Raw genomic sequence first — 20,992 nt, forward strand, 5'->3', positions numbered from 1 at the left:
TGGTTCTCAAACATACCAGCAAGGTCTTCTGCCTTAGGACCTTTGTATCATCTCCCCTTTGAAAGTTCTTCCTTGCATGTCAGCATTCCTAACTCCCTCGTTTCTCTTAGTCCCTGGTTCAACTCTAGCTTTCTCAATGAGTCCTATCCTAATTTTCCTATCTAAAATTTAAAAATATTCATCACATACTGATTTCTGGCATCTCAAATCTAACTCTCTCTCTCTGTCTTTCAAAAATAAAACTCCTTTCCTTGTAACACACTAAGTACTTAATTATTATGTTTGTTGTCCATTGTCTGTCTCCCTTTAGAAGGAAAAGGAAAGATAGGTCAATCTATCCTTTCAGATTTTATTATTCATTAACAAGCCCAAGAAGTCATCTCAAGAAGTCAGTCAAAAACAGTTGAGTTTGTTTTCATCAGCATTCCTACTCTATGAGTAAGAATGGGATACACAGGCATGTACAAACCAAGAAACTTAAATTGTGTAGTTTGGTGATTTTGCATATGAGTAGAATGCTTTTGTACTTGCAATTAAAACTGGCATTAAACCATAAAAATATAGATGATAAATTTCATGCTATAATTTAAAATTGTACTTACTTTTACTTAGAACTATATTAAAGAGCAAATAAAAAACATGATGAAGAGTCAAGGGAGACCATGGAAAAAGAGGGGAAAGTTTTATATTTTAGTAACATCAATGGCACTTTTATCCTGCTTTTTTGAACAAGGGGTTTTATATTGTCATTTGGCACAGTGTTCCACAAACTATCCAGCTGCTCCTGGTGGTTAAGGAAAGGAATTCTGTAAAGATATCATAGAACTCACCAGAAAAAGCACATTAAATTAAGGATTTGCTGTAAGAAGGCATTTGATTGCAATCCCACTGTGAGATTCAGGAAAAATGTCTTTACGATATGTGTAAATGTACTTCTCCCTTTTTAGGCACATACAGAGTATCACTGTTCATCATTATTGTTCATTATCCTCAAGTTTTGAGACCTTTGAAAACACCTATCTCAGGCAAATGAGCTAGAAATCTTTGGTTACAGTTTAAAAGAAAAAAAAATAACAGGCTTTATTTAGAAAAAAACCAATCAATATTTTTAAAATCATTTTTTACATATCTGGACAACCCATATTTAAATGTTATTTTCAAAAGTCAAACTAATTCATAATGAGTTGCTTTTTTCAATCTCGTGGCAGAACTCTCTGTTTGGGCATCTTTAGCAGGCTGCCTGTGGCAAGATTTAGTTACAGCCACTGTTATCCCACATACTTTCAGGTTCAAATAGAGAAAAAGGTGAAGCATGTTTAGTCCCTCTTGAAAAGTTCTGAAATTCATCATAATTATACTTTCTTAGTTTGTACACTCACCTGTGAGCCAATCATTGTGGGCAGGAATGAGTAATGGAACACTATTTAGAGTGCTTGGACCATATAATCTCAGAGAAAAACCTCATGGTCTGCCAATTTTTTACCTATTGTTTCTCTAGTCCATTCCAGGCCCGTATTGCAAGGCCTGGAAGCATGAAAACTATAATCTAAGGCCCAGTCGCCAACTGGCATTCAGTTCTGTTTGATGAACCGATGGCATCAGTAAGGGATTAGTAGGCAGGAGATGGGATCCAAACACTGCTTTTCATCTCTTTACTTCTTACAGGCTCGCTGGCAGAAACAGGTTGCTAGGTCTCCAGAGGCCTTCAGTGATTCTTTCCAAGATACCAAATGGTGACCGATAATGGCTTGTGGAGGATATAGGTCCCCCAAATACCAGCAATTCAAGCATAGATTAAACAGTAGCAGCCATCTCCTGTAGTATAAGCAACAAGTGCAATTACATGCTATGTTAGCATCATCTGTTTTGTGTTTGAAGTTGATAATGACTTCCTGCAGCTTCTAATATTTGAGTTACCTTATCTTTCTCTGTGCTCTCCTCAGATTTCAAATAATCTAATAACCAGCTCCTCCTTCTGAAATGCAGAGCATGTTTTCTCTCATCATACCTGCTTGGTGTAGAGGATGTTCCTAGTTATCACCATAATGAATGTCAAGAGATTAACAATAAAAATTCTCCATTTTGCTTGCTTTGAATAAACTTGATATTGGGAGCACTACTTTTTGCTTCTCAAATTTTACAAATAAAAACATGTCAAGTTCGAATTTCAAAGAACTACTGCTATCTGTAAATATAATCTATGCAATACAGGACATGATAGGACAGGTCTAATATGATCTTATAGCATGAGATGTTTAATTGCAGGTTTTTAAGCGCTACATTAGTGATAGTGTCAGAATATAATCTTATATTTGAAAAGCTTTTTTTATGTTGATGGAATATTAAAAAGACCATGTTTGAGCATCTTTTTAGTTTTTTTAATATACAAAAAATGAAAATAAAGTTGAACTTTTTAAAAAATGTGTGCATCTTTTCAGTTATATGCTTTTTTCGCAGGTCAAGAGACCTACAAATAAATACAAATTAGAGAGTCAGTATGAACCAATTACAGACAATGATTGTAAGGAGATAGGGTTACTAAACTGCTACGGGAGAGTCTATGTTACCATTTTATCTATAGTTAATATTTAATTCTGACAGTTTTGTCTTGTGTAATTTTAAATCTCATTATATCCAAAATCTTTTATACTTAGACATTTTGACAGATTTATGAGGCTAATGATCCTGTTTTTTACTTATAATTAAGAAAGAAAAAAATTATTTAAGAAGACATAAATTTTATCATATTTTATAGAATATTTTGGACATATTGTAACAAAACAGAATGGAGCTTTGCCTGCCTGTCATGACAAAAGGCAAACTCATAAGGCAGATGCAAAACAAATTAAAAAGCAAAACAAAACAAAACAAAACAGGTTTATTCAAGCGCTATTTGACCTGGGAGAATGACAGATTCCCACCTCAAAGACCATCTTCCCTTTCTGGTATGGAAAAAAATCCAACAATCCTCAGCAAGGCCAAACAAAAGCCAGTGTTCCAAGTCCCTGCTCCAGCTTAAAGTACAGTCCTTAGATTCCTGCAGGCGGCTACTAGGAGGTCTTAGTCCCCATCGAGGCAGCTTAGCATGTTCCCGGCTGCTGTCCACTTCAGGCTCCCTCCTGGGGGCCTTCCTGTGGAGCCTGCATGGCCATTAGCCATGCAGCTGCTAGAGCCACATGGTCACATGCTCCTGGGCAAGAAAGCGTGTAAACACACAGGCGAGAACATCACCAGATGGGCAAGGAAGAGAGAGAGGCTCCCTCCTGTAGGCCTTGGGCCATGTGACTCTGAAGGCCACGTAGCCATGGAGAAAACAGGCAAGTGCACTATGTGAGTGCAGGTCATGAGCAAAAGAGAGAGAGAGCTCCGTTATCCCTCCGGGATTATATTAGCTTGGGTGAGGGATGGACCAGGTGTTTTATCAGAATGCAACTTCCCAAATTTTTGTGCGTTTCAGGGTCTACCTCCCAACCAATCCCTTCTTTCCCCAAGCTAGACTGACATGCCTCTTTGTTCCACACCTCACCCTGTGCCATTTTGACTTCGATGATACATGCACCTGCCTTCCCTTGGTCCCATCCCCAATCTGGTATCAGAGGAGGAGGAAGGAGTTTTTTCCTAGCCAATTATCTTGCTAGCTTTTGCACTCAGTGTAAGAACCTCGCTCTGCTGCCATCTTGAGCAATGGGGAAGACTCTCCAGACCTCTGACTGTTTTGCAGTAGCCATATGAGTCATCTATCACTTCTAAAAAATACAAAGATCATTAATGGTAAGAACAATTGGTTAGTAAACAACAACAAAGTTGTCATATATGACTGATATTTAACCAGTAAAAAACAACAACAACAACAACAACAACAACCAAAAACAATGATTCCTTGTTGGGTCCAGTTTGTTACTTGCATAGACAGGTAAACCAAGGTGAGCTAAGATGCTAACTCCCTGCCATATTTCTTCTCCTACAGAGTGGCACTGAAACAAAAGGGACCTGATGACACGACAATGAAACACACCCAGCCAGACATATATCATTGAGAAACTGATTCTGTGCTGCAGCTAAGCAGTTTTATAGCCTGCAGCTGAGACATAAGGTAGGTGAGGCAGGAAGTCTCCCTCCTCATCTGAATTTGGAGGTGATTAGAAACAGTTATGACAGCTGTCTGGGAAGAAAGGGAAGTGAGAGCAATGACCTTGCAGCAGCTCCTCACTAACCTCCTATGTTCTCATATTCTGGGAGGACTGCTGGGTGTTCTGCCAAGGCTCAAGTCAGCTTTGGTTACACCTCACCTAGATGGTCTATGTGGAGACTTGAAACATCAGCAGGATGGCACAGCAAAGCCATCCCCCTACAAAAAGTACACATAGTACCAAATAGTGTGTTCTATGATTAGAACTAAGTACACACAGGAAGATGCAACAATACATCTCGCTATGTGTAGCTCAGATTTGTTCAGTATGAGATATTCCATCCTAGGTTTTCCTCATTTTTATTTACTTGGTTATGAGGTGACTAGCATCAGTTACAACTTGTTGAAATAAATTTTTCCCCTTGTTTATGAGGGGGTGCTATTAGATGTTGAAAGAACTTCCTGGCTAAGAGATTCTCAGATCCTATTGCTCAGCTCCTATTATGCTCAGTTTCTATTGTGCTCCTGACTCTTTTGTGCACAATATTCTGTTGTGCTCAAAGAAGGGCTGGGTGATTCTATGCTGAACTGGGTTTCTAAGATTCAAAGACAATCATGAGCCAAGATAAATCCTATATATTTACAGATTTCTAAGAGATTGAATATTAAGTGGAAATGAATATGTTCTCTTCATTTGATTAATCTTCAATAAACCATAACAAGCAACTTTGTCCCTTGTCACACACACAGACACATATTTCCCCATATGTGTCTAATGTATATCGGATTTGGAGTCAATTTTATCTCACTTCTGATCTCTTCTGCTTTAAGAAAGTAGAAGTGGACTATCCTTTTCCTTAATTTTTATGAATGTGGTGTTTGTTTGAGACCACAAGTGGACAGAATGAATCTTTTCTGTGCTTTGATTCAAGGCTATTATATCCACTAAATTATGCAGTAGCATTCAGGGTTACCTCCTTAAACGTGCTATTGAGGTAAAGTTGAAGACCCTAGTCGTCTTATTATATTTTACACACTTTAAAGAAAATATACTTACTATCAAGAAGATAATGATAAAAATAGTAAAAGTAGGAGTTACCCACACATTTGATATTTTATCTATGAAATTATTACCAAGAATAGTATCATGAAGCTTTCCTATGCCCTGACCAGTGTCTCAGTGGGTCGGGCATCATCCCAAAAAGCAAAAGTTTGCCAGTTCAATTCCTGTCAGTTCTGTTCCTGGTAAGGGCACATTCAAGAGGCAACCAATCGATGTCTCTTTCTCACATTGATGTTTCTCTCCCTTCCCCTCTCTCTAGAAACAAATAAAATTTTTTTAATAAAAGAATAATATTATGAAACTTTCTTCCTATAGTTTGAACTAGTTTCACAATTTAACTCTTATGTTTAAGTCTTTAATCCATTTTAGTTAATTTTTGTGTATGGTGAAAAATAAGGATCCAATTGACCAAATGGGAATTATTGCTGTGGAGCAAGGATGATTCAGCACACAGAAATCAATAAATACAATATACTTTATTAACAGAATGAAGGATAAAAATTATGATCATCTCAATAGTAGTATAAAAAGTATTGGACAAAATACAATGCCCTTTACAATAAAAACACTCAACAAATTATTTTTAGAAGGAATGCATATCTACATAATAAAGGTTACATATGATAAACACACAACTAGCATCATACTCAAGAGTGAAAAACTGAAAGTTGTTTTTTTATTTTCTAAGATGACCACTCTTGCCACTTGCCTTCATAAGTATACTGGAAGTTCTGTCTAGAGCCATTAGGTAAGGAAGATAAATAAAAGGCATAAAAATTAAAATGAAAGAAGTAAAATTATCTTTGTTTCCAGGTGAAATAACTATATATGTTCCCCCAAACCTGTTATAACTAGTAAAAAATCTCAGTAAAGTTTTGTGATACAAAATTAGCACACAGAATTCAGTTGTGTTTCTATACATTAACAACGAATTGAAAAAGAAATTAAGAAAACAATCCCACTTAAAATATCATCAAAATAATAAAATACTTAGGAATAAATTTAACCAAGAAGCTGAAATACTTGTACACTGAAAATTATAATACATCGATGAAAAATTAAAGACACAAATTAGTAAATATACATGTCATATTTGTGAATTGGATGGCTTAACATTATTAAAATGCCTGTGCTACACAAAGGGATCTACAGATTTAATTCTATCCATCAAAATTCCAATGACATTATTTTTCCCTGGGCCCATTGCATCCCTCAAGGAAAGAGTGGCCACCGTGATGTCAACCTGAGGTCCTAAGGAGATCTAATGACATTTTTACAGAAACAAATAAAACAATTCTAAAGTTCATGTAGAATAACAAAAAACCCAGAACAGCCAAAGGAAACTTAAGAAAGCAAAACAAAGTTGTAGGCATTATATTTCCTGATTTTAAAATACATTACAGAGCTATAGTATTTTAAACAGTATGTTACTTGCATAAAGATAGACATATAACCCAATGGAAGAGAATAGAGCCAGAAATAAACTCATGGTTATACAGGCTACTGATTTTTGACAAGAGATCCAAGAAAACACAATGGGGAAATGACAGTTTCTTCACAAATAACATTGTGAATACTGGATATCTGTACTATTTTTTTATTTTTTTCCCAACACTTTATTTATTGTTATTGTTCAAGTACAGTTGTCTCCATGCTCCCCAGCCCTGTCGACCCACCCATGCCTCCCACCCTCGATCCCACTCCCTTTGGTTTGCCTATGTGTCCTTTATAAATGTTCTTTAATGACGTTTCCCCTCTTTTCCCCATTATCCCTCTCCTGTTTCCCCTCTGGTTATTGTCAGTTTGTTATTTATTTCAGTGTCTCTGGTTATATTTTGCTCAGTTGTTTGTTTTGCTGATTAGGTTCCACTTGTAGGTGAGATCAGACGGTATTTGTCTTTTACCACCTGGTTTATTTCATTTAGCATAATGCTTTCCAGATCTATCCATGCTGTAGCGAAGGGTAGGAGCTCCTTTCTTTCTACTGTGTAGCACTCCGTTGTGTAAATGTACCATAGTTTTTTGATCCACTCATTTACTGATGGGCACTTACGTTTCTTCCAATACTTGACTATTGTAAATTGTGCTGCTATGAACCTTGGGTTGCATAAATTCTTTTGAATTGATGTTTCAGGATTCTTAGGGTATAATCCCAGCAGTGGGGGTTGCCATGTCAGAAGGCAGTTCCATTTTTAGTTTTCTGAGGAAATCCCATACTGTTTTCCACAGTGGCTGTACCAGTCTGCATTCCTACCAACAGTGTACTAAGTTTCCCTTTTCTCCACATCCTCGTCAGCACTTGTAGTTTGTTGATTTGTTTATGATGGCCATTCTGACTGGTGTGAAGCGGTATCTCATTGCAGTTTTCATTTGCACCTCTCTAATGGCTAGTGATGCTGAGCATACTTTCATATGTCTCTGGGCCCTGTGTATATCCTCCTTGGAGAAGTGTCTGTTCAGGTCCTTTGCCTATTTTTTAATTGGGTTGTTTGTCTCCCTGGAGTGGAGTTGTGTGAGTTCTTAATATATTTTGGAGATCAAACCCTTCTCCAAGGTATTATTTTCAAATATATTTGCCCATAAATTTGGTTCCCTTTTCATTTTACTGATTGTTTTTTAGTGGTGCAGAAGCTTTTTATTTTGTTGAGGTCCCATTTGTTTATTCTTTCCTTTATGTCCCTTGCTCTAAGGTAAAAATATAGCTGCACAGAATATATGAGATTTTTCTGCCTATGTTCTCCTCTAGGACTTTTATGATGTGACTTATATTTAAGTCTTTTATCCACCTTGAGTTTATTTTTATGTCTGAATTTTGTTGTCTAGTTTCATTTTTTTTGCTTGTATTTGTCCAGATCTCCCAACACCATTTATTGAGTCAAGGCTTTTTGAGAATCATTGTTTATAATGACAGATTATTAAATCTGAACTTGACAAAGAAAAAAGCATTCTAAAAAATGGTAAAAAATTGAAAGAGAAAGCTAATAAGAGTTCTTGATAAAATCAATATATTGTTGAATAAGAGAATGTATGCAAGTGAGCTATAACCTGGAGCAATTGCAATGAGAATGCTTACTCGTTAAATTTATGAATTCAAATTGGTGCCATTTTTTATAACACAGATTAGATCCTGTGTGGTGGAGATTGACATTGTAAAGAGAAAGTGGTCATTGTACATGAGGGGTTCTAAGAAATAATAAATGGATTCATCTTATTAAACAGGCTAAAAACCATTTGGGGTGTTGCCAATTTTCTGCGTGTCAAATGGCATAAAGTTAGTATACTGGTCCTGTACATTGAGACCACATAAAATATATGATGGTTAAAAATAGTTTGTCACCTGCAACCCAATGTGTGGAAATATGACAATTTGTAGGCATTATTAATTAATGTTACAAGATAGGAAGAACACAGTTTTTATAGATTGATGTATGTCCAATAATTTAACTGCGTTAACCAATGAAGTAGTTAATTAACTTAATAGTACATATAATAATTCTATTGTTATTACATTATATATTTTATAAGACATTTGATTTGGCTTTTCTCAAAACAAAGTTCAAAAATGAATTTGTGAATATGTAATAATTTCCTTTATTAAAATAAGGTAATTTAAATAGGCATTTAAATATACATACATTAGGATCCCCAGTAGTTGCCTCAAATCACAGATATTGTGTAACTTTGTATCAACTATGGTTTTTCCTAAACACACATATTTTTACTCTTAAAGGAAACACTTTACAGATTCTTTTTGGCATATCCAAATTGCCAGCATCACTACTCTTGTGGTTTTGGGCCATTATTAAATAAAATAAGGATTACTTGAACAAAAACCCTGCTATACCAAGACAGTCAATCTGATGGCTGAGGGGCAGCAATGCAGCATGGATACACTAGATAAAGGGATGATTTACACCCTGGATAGAACGAATTGGATGGTACTTTTGCCCACCCTGTATTTTGGTTCCAGCTAGTGAGGACTTTGACCTCCAGAGGGCACTTGGCAATGTCTAAAGACATGCTTGGCTGTCATAACTTGGGGATCTGCCACTGGTATCTAGTGGGTAGAGGCTACAAACATTGTTAAACATTCTACAATGAGCAGACCAGTTCCCACAGTAAAAAATTATCTGGTCCCACATGTCAGTTGTGTTAAAGTTGAGAAGCCCCTCTTTCCAGGAATAAATTCTAGGATGAGAATACTGCTGAAAGACTGAAAATACATTTAAAACACAGCATCAATTGCCTTATTGTAAATAAAAGTTAAAAATGAATATCTTGAGTTTTTTTTTAATTGGTCTACAATGTATTCATTTTTTTCATTACACTTTGGTAATACAACATTCTTGACATGTGTTTATTGGACAATAAAACAATTTAAATGTATATTATTTTCCACTAATAACATTGCTATTAATTCAACCAGAATTAAATAATAAATCATTTCTCTTAGTACATTGTAATGCTAAGTATCAACATATGACGTGTTTATTCAAAGAATACATGTAAATATTTAAAACAGGTAGTAACTGTTTTACTCATAAATATTTGGTCAGAATTGAAGAATGGCAAAAAAATTACATGTGTAAGAGTGATTCTCTATTTTGCTAGCTTCTATCCACATTAATCATAGTAATTTAATAAAATAATTAAAATTAAATTTAAAAAAAATTTGTGTCTCAAATACACAAATAATAATACTTAGTAATATCTTAAGTAGTCAATAATCAGATGTGGCTAATGTCTGCTGCATTGGACAGAAAAAACAGAAAAAATTTCTTTCAGTTTATAAAATTGTATTAGATAGCACTGATACGTATTAAGCACCTATGCATATAATCAAGGAACAACATGTATTATTCTTGAATTATTTGCAATTTTTTCCAAATTCTGTTTGCTGTGGTTGTATTTAGACATAATTTTATCCTTTTCCCAATGAATAATAAAGTTTGAAATTGTAAATTATAGTATATATTTTCATTTTATTTTTCCTGGTAATTCCTTTTTTTATATTTCAAAACAGTGTAAGTTTGCAGTGAATTGAAAACTAAAAAGAAAGGGAAGAAGAAAGATGGGAAAGAATGAAGGAAGAAGAAAAGGAAGGAAGGAAGGAAGGAAGGAAGGAAGGAAGGAAGGAAGGAAAGAAGGAAGGAAGGAAGGAAGGAAATGAGAAAGGAAATCCAGATCTAGTCTTTCACTATAGACTGAGAAAAGAGAAGCAGTAGCTATGAAGATTCTGGGCCCTCAATGGATGATTGTAGATAGATATTCATAAATAAATCTGTACCATGGGAGAAATGAGCTCCTAAAAAACAGAAACAAGGTGTTATATCTAATTCTTAGTGTTCATTTTTGTTAAATATAATAGATACTTGATTGCACTAAATTGTATCCCCAGTTTTTCTTTCCATACTTTCAGGTCCCTTTGTAGCCATCAACTTGCCATGAGTAGGCATCACCATAATGGCTTTTTCATTAATCAATAAACTACATATTTTATGTTACACACAGAAAATCTCCATCAAATTATGGTTAACTCATATTCTCCAGGTCATAAAACTTAGATACATACTGTCCTGCTTATATTAAAATGAGGAATATATGAGCATCAGGCTGACATTTTATAGGAGTTTATTACGTATGTCTCCTTGAAGTGCAGATATTCATTGCTGTTTTACACAAATGTGTTGCTCTCTCTGGCGGAAGACGAAAACTCCTGTTTGGGGATCTGAGAGTTATTCAGACGTAGAAGGAAGGTGGGGCTTTTTTTTACTACTCAGATGATGAGAAGTCAATACTTGCTGCTCTGTGTATGCAGGGCACCTTTGGCATTAGACTACCAAATCATCTGTTATAGCTAACATTCATGCATTTCAGAGAAAATAAATTATAGACAATAAAATGGACATACATATGTTATAGAGTATAGATATAGAACTTTGGTTTTTGTTTTATACTTTGCTGAATCTCAACAACTTATATCTCCTTATACCACAGGGAAGTTACAGATGTAAAAATGTGAAAGTGTGAAAGGATATTCTCTATTCTTCTTGTAGTTTCTTAAACAATATGTGTGCATTTTGTTCAAATATGCTGATTGATTTTTCTGTTTGATTTATATCGATTGATTATAGAAACATGTTGATGAGCTCACCAGTCACACTACAAAACTTTCCAAATAACTTTGGGGGAAGAAAACAAAGCATAGTGGGTAAATGTTTAGATCACTTAATGGGGGCAATTAGATGAAATTATCCTGTGCTTTTGCTTTTTTAACATGATGAATGCATATTGAAATTCTACTTGTGTATGCTGTTGATATCAATAAAAACAACATAAGGAGGGTTCCCATGTTTCTGGAAATTAGTTGATAGGATGAGATGATACACAAATTACCAAAATAATAGAATATGCTTAGTTCATTACCGATGAATGATAGATACATATTGAGTGTTTAACCAGTCTCAAAGGGCCAGTGGTTATTAAGTTGAGTGTGACCAGTGTAAGGTAAAGAGTATGACTACAATTTATCCTGGATTCTAGCTTATGAACATTAATTTGGTACATAGACAAAATACCTAGAGAGAATACATTCCTTTCAAGATATCTGGCAGGTGGAAAGTTGTTAAGTCACGTGCTTACCCTGCCCTCTCAACACACATACATATACAACACCCCATTTGATTCTATACCCAAGAAAAAGATACATTGTTCTACACTGATCAGATTGCAGTACATGAAGACATGAGAACATGCATGGATATATGGGCAGGATTTCTTTGATACATTGCCGATTGCTCTGGGGACACTGATAAATCCTTGATGGCCATATTAGTATATATATTAGAGGATTATTTCACACTAAATAATAATACAAATTTCTTTCTCACTTACTTCTATAGTTCAGCCCCAATGAGAAAGGCAGCTGATGAGCTTTACTAGATTCAAGGACACAGTATTAGAAATGGTATCTAAAAGTGAAACTTTTTTATGAGGTATATTATTGAGATGTTAGAGAAGCTCAGGGATTTTGTCCCTAACATTCCTCTTCTAACTGAATCTCACAATACAATCATCTTACTATCAACTAATTACCTTCAAAATTGAATATGTGTATTTAATTCCTGTCTATTTATATATTTGTCTATCTTTTAATTTACTGTTTAAGTCATTGTGTGCTACAGTAGCGGATAACTCTAATTAATAACTCAAGAGATAGAAGACATTTATTTCTTGCACTTGTTACTTGAAGGTTGCTAGTTGTCTGACTCTCTGGTAAGTTGATCCTGCTTACCTAAGGTCACCTTCTTCTCATTCCAGAACTCAAACAGAAGGAGTGGCCTTTCTATGGGTCATGGTGTTCTCTAATAATGGTGAGGAAAAGAGGCATGACAAAAATCACAAAAGCACAATTCAATATGTCTACTTAGTTGTGGGTACGTCATCTTTGTTTATATTTAATTGGTCATAGCAAGACACATGACCCAGTTGGTGACTTGAGGAAGTGTTTTACCTGAAGGGAATCATATTAAAGTAGGGAAGAAGTAAATAATTGTGAGTAAATAATGACATACATCATAGTTATTTACAAATATTTTAAGCAACTTCTTAGAGACTCTGACTTGAAAAACTGACATGTTTTATACCTATTTTTTAAATGCTTATGTTCTATTATATATTTTGCACATTATTGAATCAATACTTTAAATAAACACTAACATCATATAGTATATGTATATTTATATAAGTATTCATTAATGATAAACAATTTAGTACCTTAAAATTTATCATTACAAACAGTGTAGCAGTAGCATTATTAAACATATGTGTTCTTGTTCACATAGTTGACATTACTGGTCAAAGGATTCCAAAAAGGAGAACTATTTTATCTAAAAGAATGTACATTGAGAAATATATTTTGAAGTACATATATATTTCAAATAGTAAGTATAATAGATAGGTTATAACAGTGAAATGTATACTAAAGCGAACACCTATTTAACTATAATCTGTTGAAGCAATGTACTGCCAATATCTTGGAACTTTCCCTAAATATGTGATCCTCACAAAATAAAATACTGATTTTTAGGTTAAATAGTTCTTTATTTTCCTTTATACATTTAACTTAAAAACATGTCTGTATCTGTAAATAAAGTATTGATAAATTTTGCCTGGCCCTGACCAGGTAGTTCAGCTGGTTAGAGCATAGTCATAATACACCAAGGTTGCAGGTTCCACTCTAGTCAGGGCATGTAAGAAGTGACTAATGCATACATAAAGAAGTAAAACAGCAAATCAATGTCTCTCTCTCTCTCTCTCTCTCTCTCTCTCTAAAAATCAATATATTTTAAAAAATGCCTATTTTAAATATTTACATAAAATGAATGACAGTATATTTTTATGGTTTGCTTCTCCTTTACAGTCAACATTATGATTTGAGATTTATCCACATTGAGATAGAGATAGAGAGAGAGAGAGAGAGAAAGAGAGAGAGAGAAATACACGCATATACACATTGCAGTTTTTTTCTGTTTTACTAACATGTGATAGTCCATTATATTAACAAAAATCCATTGTGTTTCTATCTTATTCTTTTATAACATTTACATTATTACATTTCTAGCAGGTGAGTATTACCAACACTGTTTCAATGATTGTCATTGTACATTTCTCCAGTTGTACATATGTAAAGGTTTTTTCATACCTAGAAGTAAAATTGCTAATGTGTATTTATGCATATGTTCTGCAATACCATCCAAAATATCCAGATATTTTTTAAGAGTCATGCCTCTATACATCACCAACAGCATCGTATGACAATTTACTTAGCTCCACATCCTTGTTTATGCGTTATCAGACTTTATATGAAATATAGAAAATGAAAAACAAACCAATACAAGAAAGAGCAGATAGTATGTTATTGTGGTTTTACTTTGCATCTCCTTAAAACATAAGTTTGTGTCTTTTCATATATAATTATTGTACTTCATGATCCTGTTCTGTAAAATGCTTTTTTACATCTTTTGTTCATTTTTCTACTTTGATTACTCTGAGTTTTTTAGGAGTTCTGTCAGTATTTAGTTATCCATTCATCACTAATATTTTCAGATTTTTCTTGTTTACATCTTAATAAATAGAACTTATATTGTAGTAAAATTCTTCCATATTTTCACAGTTTTATATTTGTGTTTCATTTAATAAATGTTTTTCTACTCTAAACTCATGAGTATCCTCATGTAATTGCACTACAAGTTTTATACTTCTGATTTTCACATTTAAATCTTAAACTTGTCTGAATTAATTTTTCTGGAAAAATTTATGTAATAGCCCATTCTCTTTATACTGATCAGAATACCCAATCTGTGATAGAGCAATGTTTCCATATGAGCATGGGTATTTTTCTGGCCTCTATTCTGTCTCACTTGATAATTTAAATATCCCTTTGCCAGTATCGGAATTTCTTAATGACTGCATTTTACTTAACAATTATGATATAAGCTTTAATCTAACAAATATACAATAATACAGTCATTATTAATTACTTAGAATTTTTAATTTATATTTACTCATTGCAAGGGTTCCATTTGACTTGTTTGCACATATTTTATCACATACATTTTTTTCCATAAATAAAAAGAAACATTTAAACAAAACAAAATATGGGCCAAGTATTTCTAAACCTTCTCAACAGAGTTTAAAATGTTTTGAAACACATATTGACTAACAGGTATGGATTTCCATTTTTCATTATCTATTGTGCCATCAAGTATGTTGCCAATGCAGAATTTCTTAAAATAATTCATACAATAACAAAAGCCATTGATTACAATCATGAAGAGGTAACTTAATATCACTCCAGCTTAAGAAATTTATAACATGTTTCTTATTCATCTCCATTCTCACCACTCCACATGAAACCACTAGTGCTTAGTTTAAATTGGTACTTGATTATTCTTTTATCTCTGGAATTTCTTCTAAACTACTAATCCAGTACACAAGTTATGATGCTAGAGTGTTTGAATTCTCTCATGTAAGGACATTAACAACTACTGTATCATGACAGTTCCTACCTGAAACTATTGTACAAGGCCCTGTGATTTTAGTCTTGTTAAACCATGAAAATAAATGTGTATGTTAACAATGATGGGACCATCATGCCTTCTTCTTGACTTATAATTCCAAAATTTTACTACCTTTTTAAATTATGTTTGTGATGAGATTCTGAAAGATGACTTTATCAGAGAAGTTTTATATTTCTAATTTGCTTTTTGTTTTTACCATGAATATATAGTAAAATTTACTGAATATTTTTTCTGCATCTTGAGATTATCATATAATATCTTTCTTTAATACCTAATTATTGTAAATTCTATTAAGTGATTCTAAAATATTATACCAACAGTGCAGTTTTGAGATCATCCAAGCTTGGTTATAGTGAATGATTTTATTTATCAAGTATTTGGTTTATTAAAACAGATATTGCATGAATTAAGCTTCACAGATGCATATCCAAACAAAAGTAATTTAAGAATGGTCCTTTATTTGTTTCTTCCTGGAAAGTATGTATACAATATTGGAATTACATAAATCTCAATGTTTGGTGGAGGAGCCTTGACTGGTGTAGCTCAGTAGGCTGGGTGTTGTCCTGCAAACCAAAAGGTCACTGGTTTGATTCCCTGTCAGGACACATGTTGGGGGCATATGGGAGGCAACCAATCAATGTTTCTTTCACACATTGATGTTTCTCTCTCTCTCTCCCCCTCCCTTCTGCTCTCTCCAAAGTTAAATAAATACAATATTTTTTAAAAAATAAATAAATATTTGGTGGAAATAATCTGTTAACCCTTTTGAGCTGAGTGCTTTCTCAATAGAATAATTTTAAAAGAGCTATTTATTTAATAGCTGTAGAATTTTTTAGGTTTTCTATTTTTTCCAACTTTCCTTTAATGTTGTATGTTATATAAATTTATCTATTTCTTCTAAATTTGTAATTTATTAAAAAAAAGTAGCATAACATTCTCTCATCTGAATAAGTCTGTAGCATTTAGTTTTATATATGGTTATTTATTTCTAATGTTTGTTGCTTTCTCTGATTATTTTTGTTTACTTTGTAAAAGTTTTGTCCTGTTAATAACTTTTTGTGTGTTGTTTATATTTTGATTGTGTGTTTATTTTCTATTCATTATTATGTGATTGTATTATCTTTTTTCTTTCTTTGCACAATTATTCACATATCACTATATAGCTCCTATTAATTATTATTTTGATATTTTAGCATTACTTTTTGTATAATGTAACTATGTTAGGCAGCGTTTCCTAGGATTATTTTATTAGCTATATCTCACAGATTACCCACATAATTTCATATTTGAATTATAAATATTTATTTAATTATCATAAAAATTTATTCTGGACCCAGAAATGTATTTTTAAATTTCCAAAGATGAAGGGTTTTCAGTCACCTCTGAATTATTGATTTCTAGTTTAATTACTTGGGGGCAAAAAATGTGCCCATTTTGATATCAGTTTGGAAACTTTTCTGAGATCTTATCTATGGCCTAGGTCAATTTTAATAAAAGTTGATGTATATCAAAATAATTTATTGTCTCCATTATGAGACAAAAAGTGTAAATATCATCTCGATAAAGCTTGCAAAGTTTTATATTTGAATCTTGTTTTTCTTATAATAGCCTGGCTGATTGAACTACTAATTACTGAGAATCATACATTTCAAATTTTTACTGCAGCATTATACGTGTTAATGTTTTCTCACAGTTCTGTCAGTATTTACTTCTGGAGAATTATCACTTTATGCCTCTAATAATATAGACTTCATTCCTATTTCTACTAACTTTTTCTGAAAATACACTAAGACATATGCTAAACTTTCATAATCTATCTTCCCTTAATCCTATGTTAATCACTCTTTCGTATTTTTTTTTCATTAGCTATACTGCATTTTAGATTGGTCTTTTGATCCCATCTTCCAATTCATCATTTTTCTGTCCAGCTTTTACTAATCTTTTGTTGTTGTTGTTGTTTCATGTAATGAGTTTTCACTGGTTTCCTTTTCTGTACAATCTTCATATGCATTATTCTTAATTATATTTAGGATTTTATTTGTTTCTTTAAATATTTTAAATACAGATATATTTAGTGTCAAAGGTTACAACATAGGAAGCTTTGATGCATGTGATTTTGTTATTATTGGTTTTTCCTGTCTCTTACCCTTAAAACTTTTCCCTTTTCAATAACTAAAATTCTCACTTTCCTCAGAATCTCTTTACTACTTCTGGGACTTCACCGAAGCTTTAGTTTGAAAGGATTTCTCCAGATGCTTTGTCTATGCTTCTGTCAGTTGCTTGGCACTATCAGTATAGCCCTGTGGCTAAATAAATTATCTTTAGTTGCTTTAACCACACAGGTGAGATAAATTCATGCAAAAGTGACAGGCAGCCTGCTTCAGTTCTCAAAGATTGCCTGCTAAAACCCCATTGTGATGCAGATTTAATAATTTTCTTATTAACTCTGTCTGTGCATCAGATTTATTTTTCATTAACTCTTTCTCTGAAGGTGAAGCCCCTTGGGATGCTATTTTTATGCATGGATCCCTGAGTTAACGCTTCACCTTGGGTGAGTCTGTGTTACTCATTTCCCATTCCTGACATTCTATACAGCAGTAAAAATGGAAAGTCTTGGTTACCTGGATTTGGCTTATATCCTCAAAGGAAAAACGGATTTGGGTTAGCTTACTTTAATGGCTTCACTGAGTTTTGGCCCTCTGCTAATTTCTTAATTTTATGCCAGCATAGTTATTCTTTCACATGTATGTATGTTTGTATATATGATTCAGTTTTTTAATTGAGTTTTTCAAATGAGTGTTTTGGGCTAATCAGTCTCCAGTACTACCAGGAATAAAACCTGAGTATATAAATACGCATATGTGAAATATCAACATAGATTACTTTTTGTAATTATGTAGTTAAAAAAAAAAAAGCACAAGATGGTATCAATATTTTTGCTTTGAGATTCATAAGATATATCTCATAACATGTATCACATCCCCAATATGAGAATGGAGCATATTTTTAGTTACTTGTTGGATATTCCATTTCTTGTATACATTACCTTTTCATAGACTCTCTCATTTTTCTACTAGTTTCTTTTGGTTTCTCTTTTCATATTAGCCTGGTGTGCAAGTCACATTTTAAGAAGCTATTTAATAAAGGGTTAACATTGTTAAAATACAAAATGCATACAGTTTAAAATAAGGAGATATCATTGATAAATCCCTTTTCATTTGGCAAATACAGTGGTTTCTGTAGAGACAAAACTTGATAAAGTGGTGAGGCTTCCCTTTTCTAACCTCATCACCCCCTAAATGGCCACGTATAAGCCACACCATCACTTTGAAAGCGATGCAAGGCTGCCCCCTCCTGTCTGGCAGACAGTTTCATGCATCCTGAATCTGCAGAGAGATTTTTCAAATATAATTGGTCAGACAATTGACTCAGTAGCAACTCAGAGAAGCAAAGTACATCAGTAGAAAATGAACAATTGACAGGTAATGGTTGACTGCTGGTAAAGAAAATATTCTTGTTTCATGTTCCCATAGGGATTTCCCCTGACTCCCTCTTCCAGTTTTTTCTTCCCACTTGATTTCTCATGTTCCTGTCTTGCTATTTTTTTCTCAGTATATGTTATTATTTATGTAATTCAGGGGAGGGCAAGTGAAAGCACTTGATAGGCACATAAAAGGGAACAAATTGAGACATATATATATAAAAAAAAGATTTTCTTTCAATAATTTTAAATTTGCTTTTGTGTATAATGTGATTTAGAGATCTATATATCTGTCTGTGCAGAACTTCTTTGTTTCAATTATTAGAGTATTAATTACATTTTATATGCCTATTATACATTTAAAAATTTCTTATATACTCAAAACATAATTTATTTTTCTCAGAAGTTATTTGATCTTGGGAAATGTGTTCCTATGCATTGTCCATTACACTATAAAGAATAATTAAAATATCCTTTTAATCTTAGAATGTTTGCATCATTAAGCAAGAATAAAGTCATTAATCAGGCTTTTGACATTTTTTGAAATTATTATAAATCTACATGCATGGTTTATCAGGATTCAGTGAAAGATGTAGACTACTATGAATGAAATAAAATAAATAACTTTTTATAGGTATTAGACGTGATGCACTTAATGTGAGCTGTTTTAACAGTCTTTGGGGGACTAGTTTGGCTCAATCTCTATAGCTGAGCTTGAAGCTAAGAGCCATAAAATTTGCAAAGGGAAATAAGCATAGCATGAACGGGACTAGGAGCAAACTGGGAACCCAGGAAAGCAAATTGCAACTCCATTTCCCTCAACACCCTCATTCTTGATGTGGCGTCAGAACTGCAGGTGGAGTGGGCACTCTTTATCACAGAGCTGCGGGGGCCATCGGCCCTGTTCGGGAGAAGCTGAAGGAGACCTGGAGCCTTGAGGAAGCCAAGTATGTGCAGCTGCTCTAAGCTAAAGATGAGAGAGCCGATCAGTGAAGCATCTACTTGCGCATGCTGCACCACCGCCGGTCTCACACTGCAACACTGGCCTGCAGAGTAAAAAAAAAAGTAATTGCACACTTCAGCCTATCAAGTTCCACACAGATTTCTCTTGTGACCAACTCTAATTCACAAATATACAAGGCAAGAACGTCTGGGAAATGTGATTACACCTCAGATAAATTGCCACTGTTCAAGCTACCCTGATTCAATGTGGCAGACAAACACATCCCTCATAACCACACTTACCTTCTAAAGAAAGACAAGAGCAAAATTAATCTTCTGCCTAAAATATTGTGCTGGTATCATGTGCAACGCACAGTGTGCATGTCCCAGCTCTGAAAGAAAACACAAGATTCTTCTTTTAAAGGATGTCCATTCCTTTTCATGCCAAATCATTTTCCTCTTTTGATATCTTATAAGAAATACTGAGATATCAACTTAACAATTTAGGATAAAAATCCTAAATATAATTGCTAATAGTGTGTTATATTAGATGGTAGGAGACTAAGAGAGGTGAAAAATAAGTAAAGGTTTTATATTTAATTATTGATTTAATATTTGATTTTGTATGACAACACCAAACAAAGGAAAACACTCCTCACTACTTGAGTCCTCTTTTCTGCAGCCAGTCATGTGCTTGTTGCAATTGTGCATAATGTGCACATCCTGCTCTTCATTTCATGCTTCTGGGCCCCCAGCAAATGTCCCGGCAATTTATAGTTTCTTCATGGTGGGTGACTCAAACCTCTACTCTTAAATTAGAAAATAAAAGCTATTAAGTAAATCACAGAAAAAAGAAAATAAAAATTAAAAAGGCTAATAATTAAGATATTCATATATATGTTGAATTTGATTTAAAAAATCAAATATTTATAATTTTCAAATAACTTATTTTAAAAAACAGTTTTCATATATGCCTGCCTGGAAATTATCTGAATGCTTTCTCTTCAAGGATTAATTTATAATTATTTATATCTCCACAAGGAAGACTCATTGTAGGTAAATTTTTTAAAAAACTAAATAAACAGTAACAAACATAAATTTTGGAACAATATACCTGATTTGAATGCCAGTTTTGTTATTTTTAAAAAATGTTATTTATTTATTTTTAGACAGAAGGGAAAGGAGGGAGAAAGAGAGGAGAGAAACATCAATGCGTAGTTGCTTCTCGTACACCCCTTGCTGGGGACCTGGCCTGCAACTCAGGCATGTGCCCTGACTGGAAATCGAAGAGGTGA

At 33.6% G+C, this 20,992-nt stretch overlaps 1 non-coding gene across 1 annotated transcript; it reads right to left on the minus strand.

Annotated features, from left to right (window-relative positions):
- Positions 1 to 6,390: 6,390 nt before the first annotated feature.
- On the minus strand, positions 6,391 to 6,498 carry LOC129084495 (small nucleolar RNA SNORA64/SNORA10 family). Its single transcript, XR_008530619.1, has one exon. It is a non-coding gene; the product is annotated as a small nucleolar RNA SNORA64/SNORA10 family (small nucleolar RNA).
- Positions 6,499 to 20,992: the final 14,494 nt, after the last annotated feature.

Source organism: Pteronotus mesoamericanus, unplaced genomic scaffold, assembly GCF_021234165.1.
Source record: "Pteronotus mesoamericanus isolate MK-2021 breed Mesoamerican mustached bat unplaced genomic scaffold, CSHL_Meso_final scaffold_174, whole genome shotgun sequence".
In the NCBI taxonomy this organism is placed as follows: domain Eukaryota; kingdom Metazoa; phylum Chordata; class Mammalia; order Chiroptera; family Mormoopidae; genus Pteronotus; species Pteronotus mesoamericanus.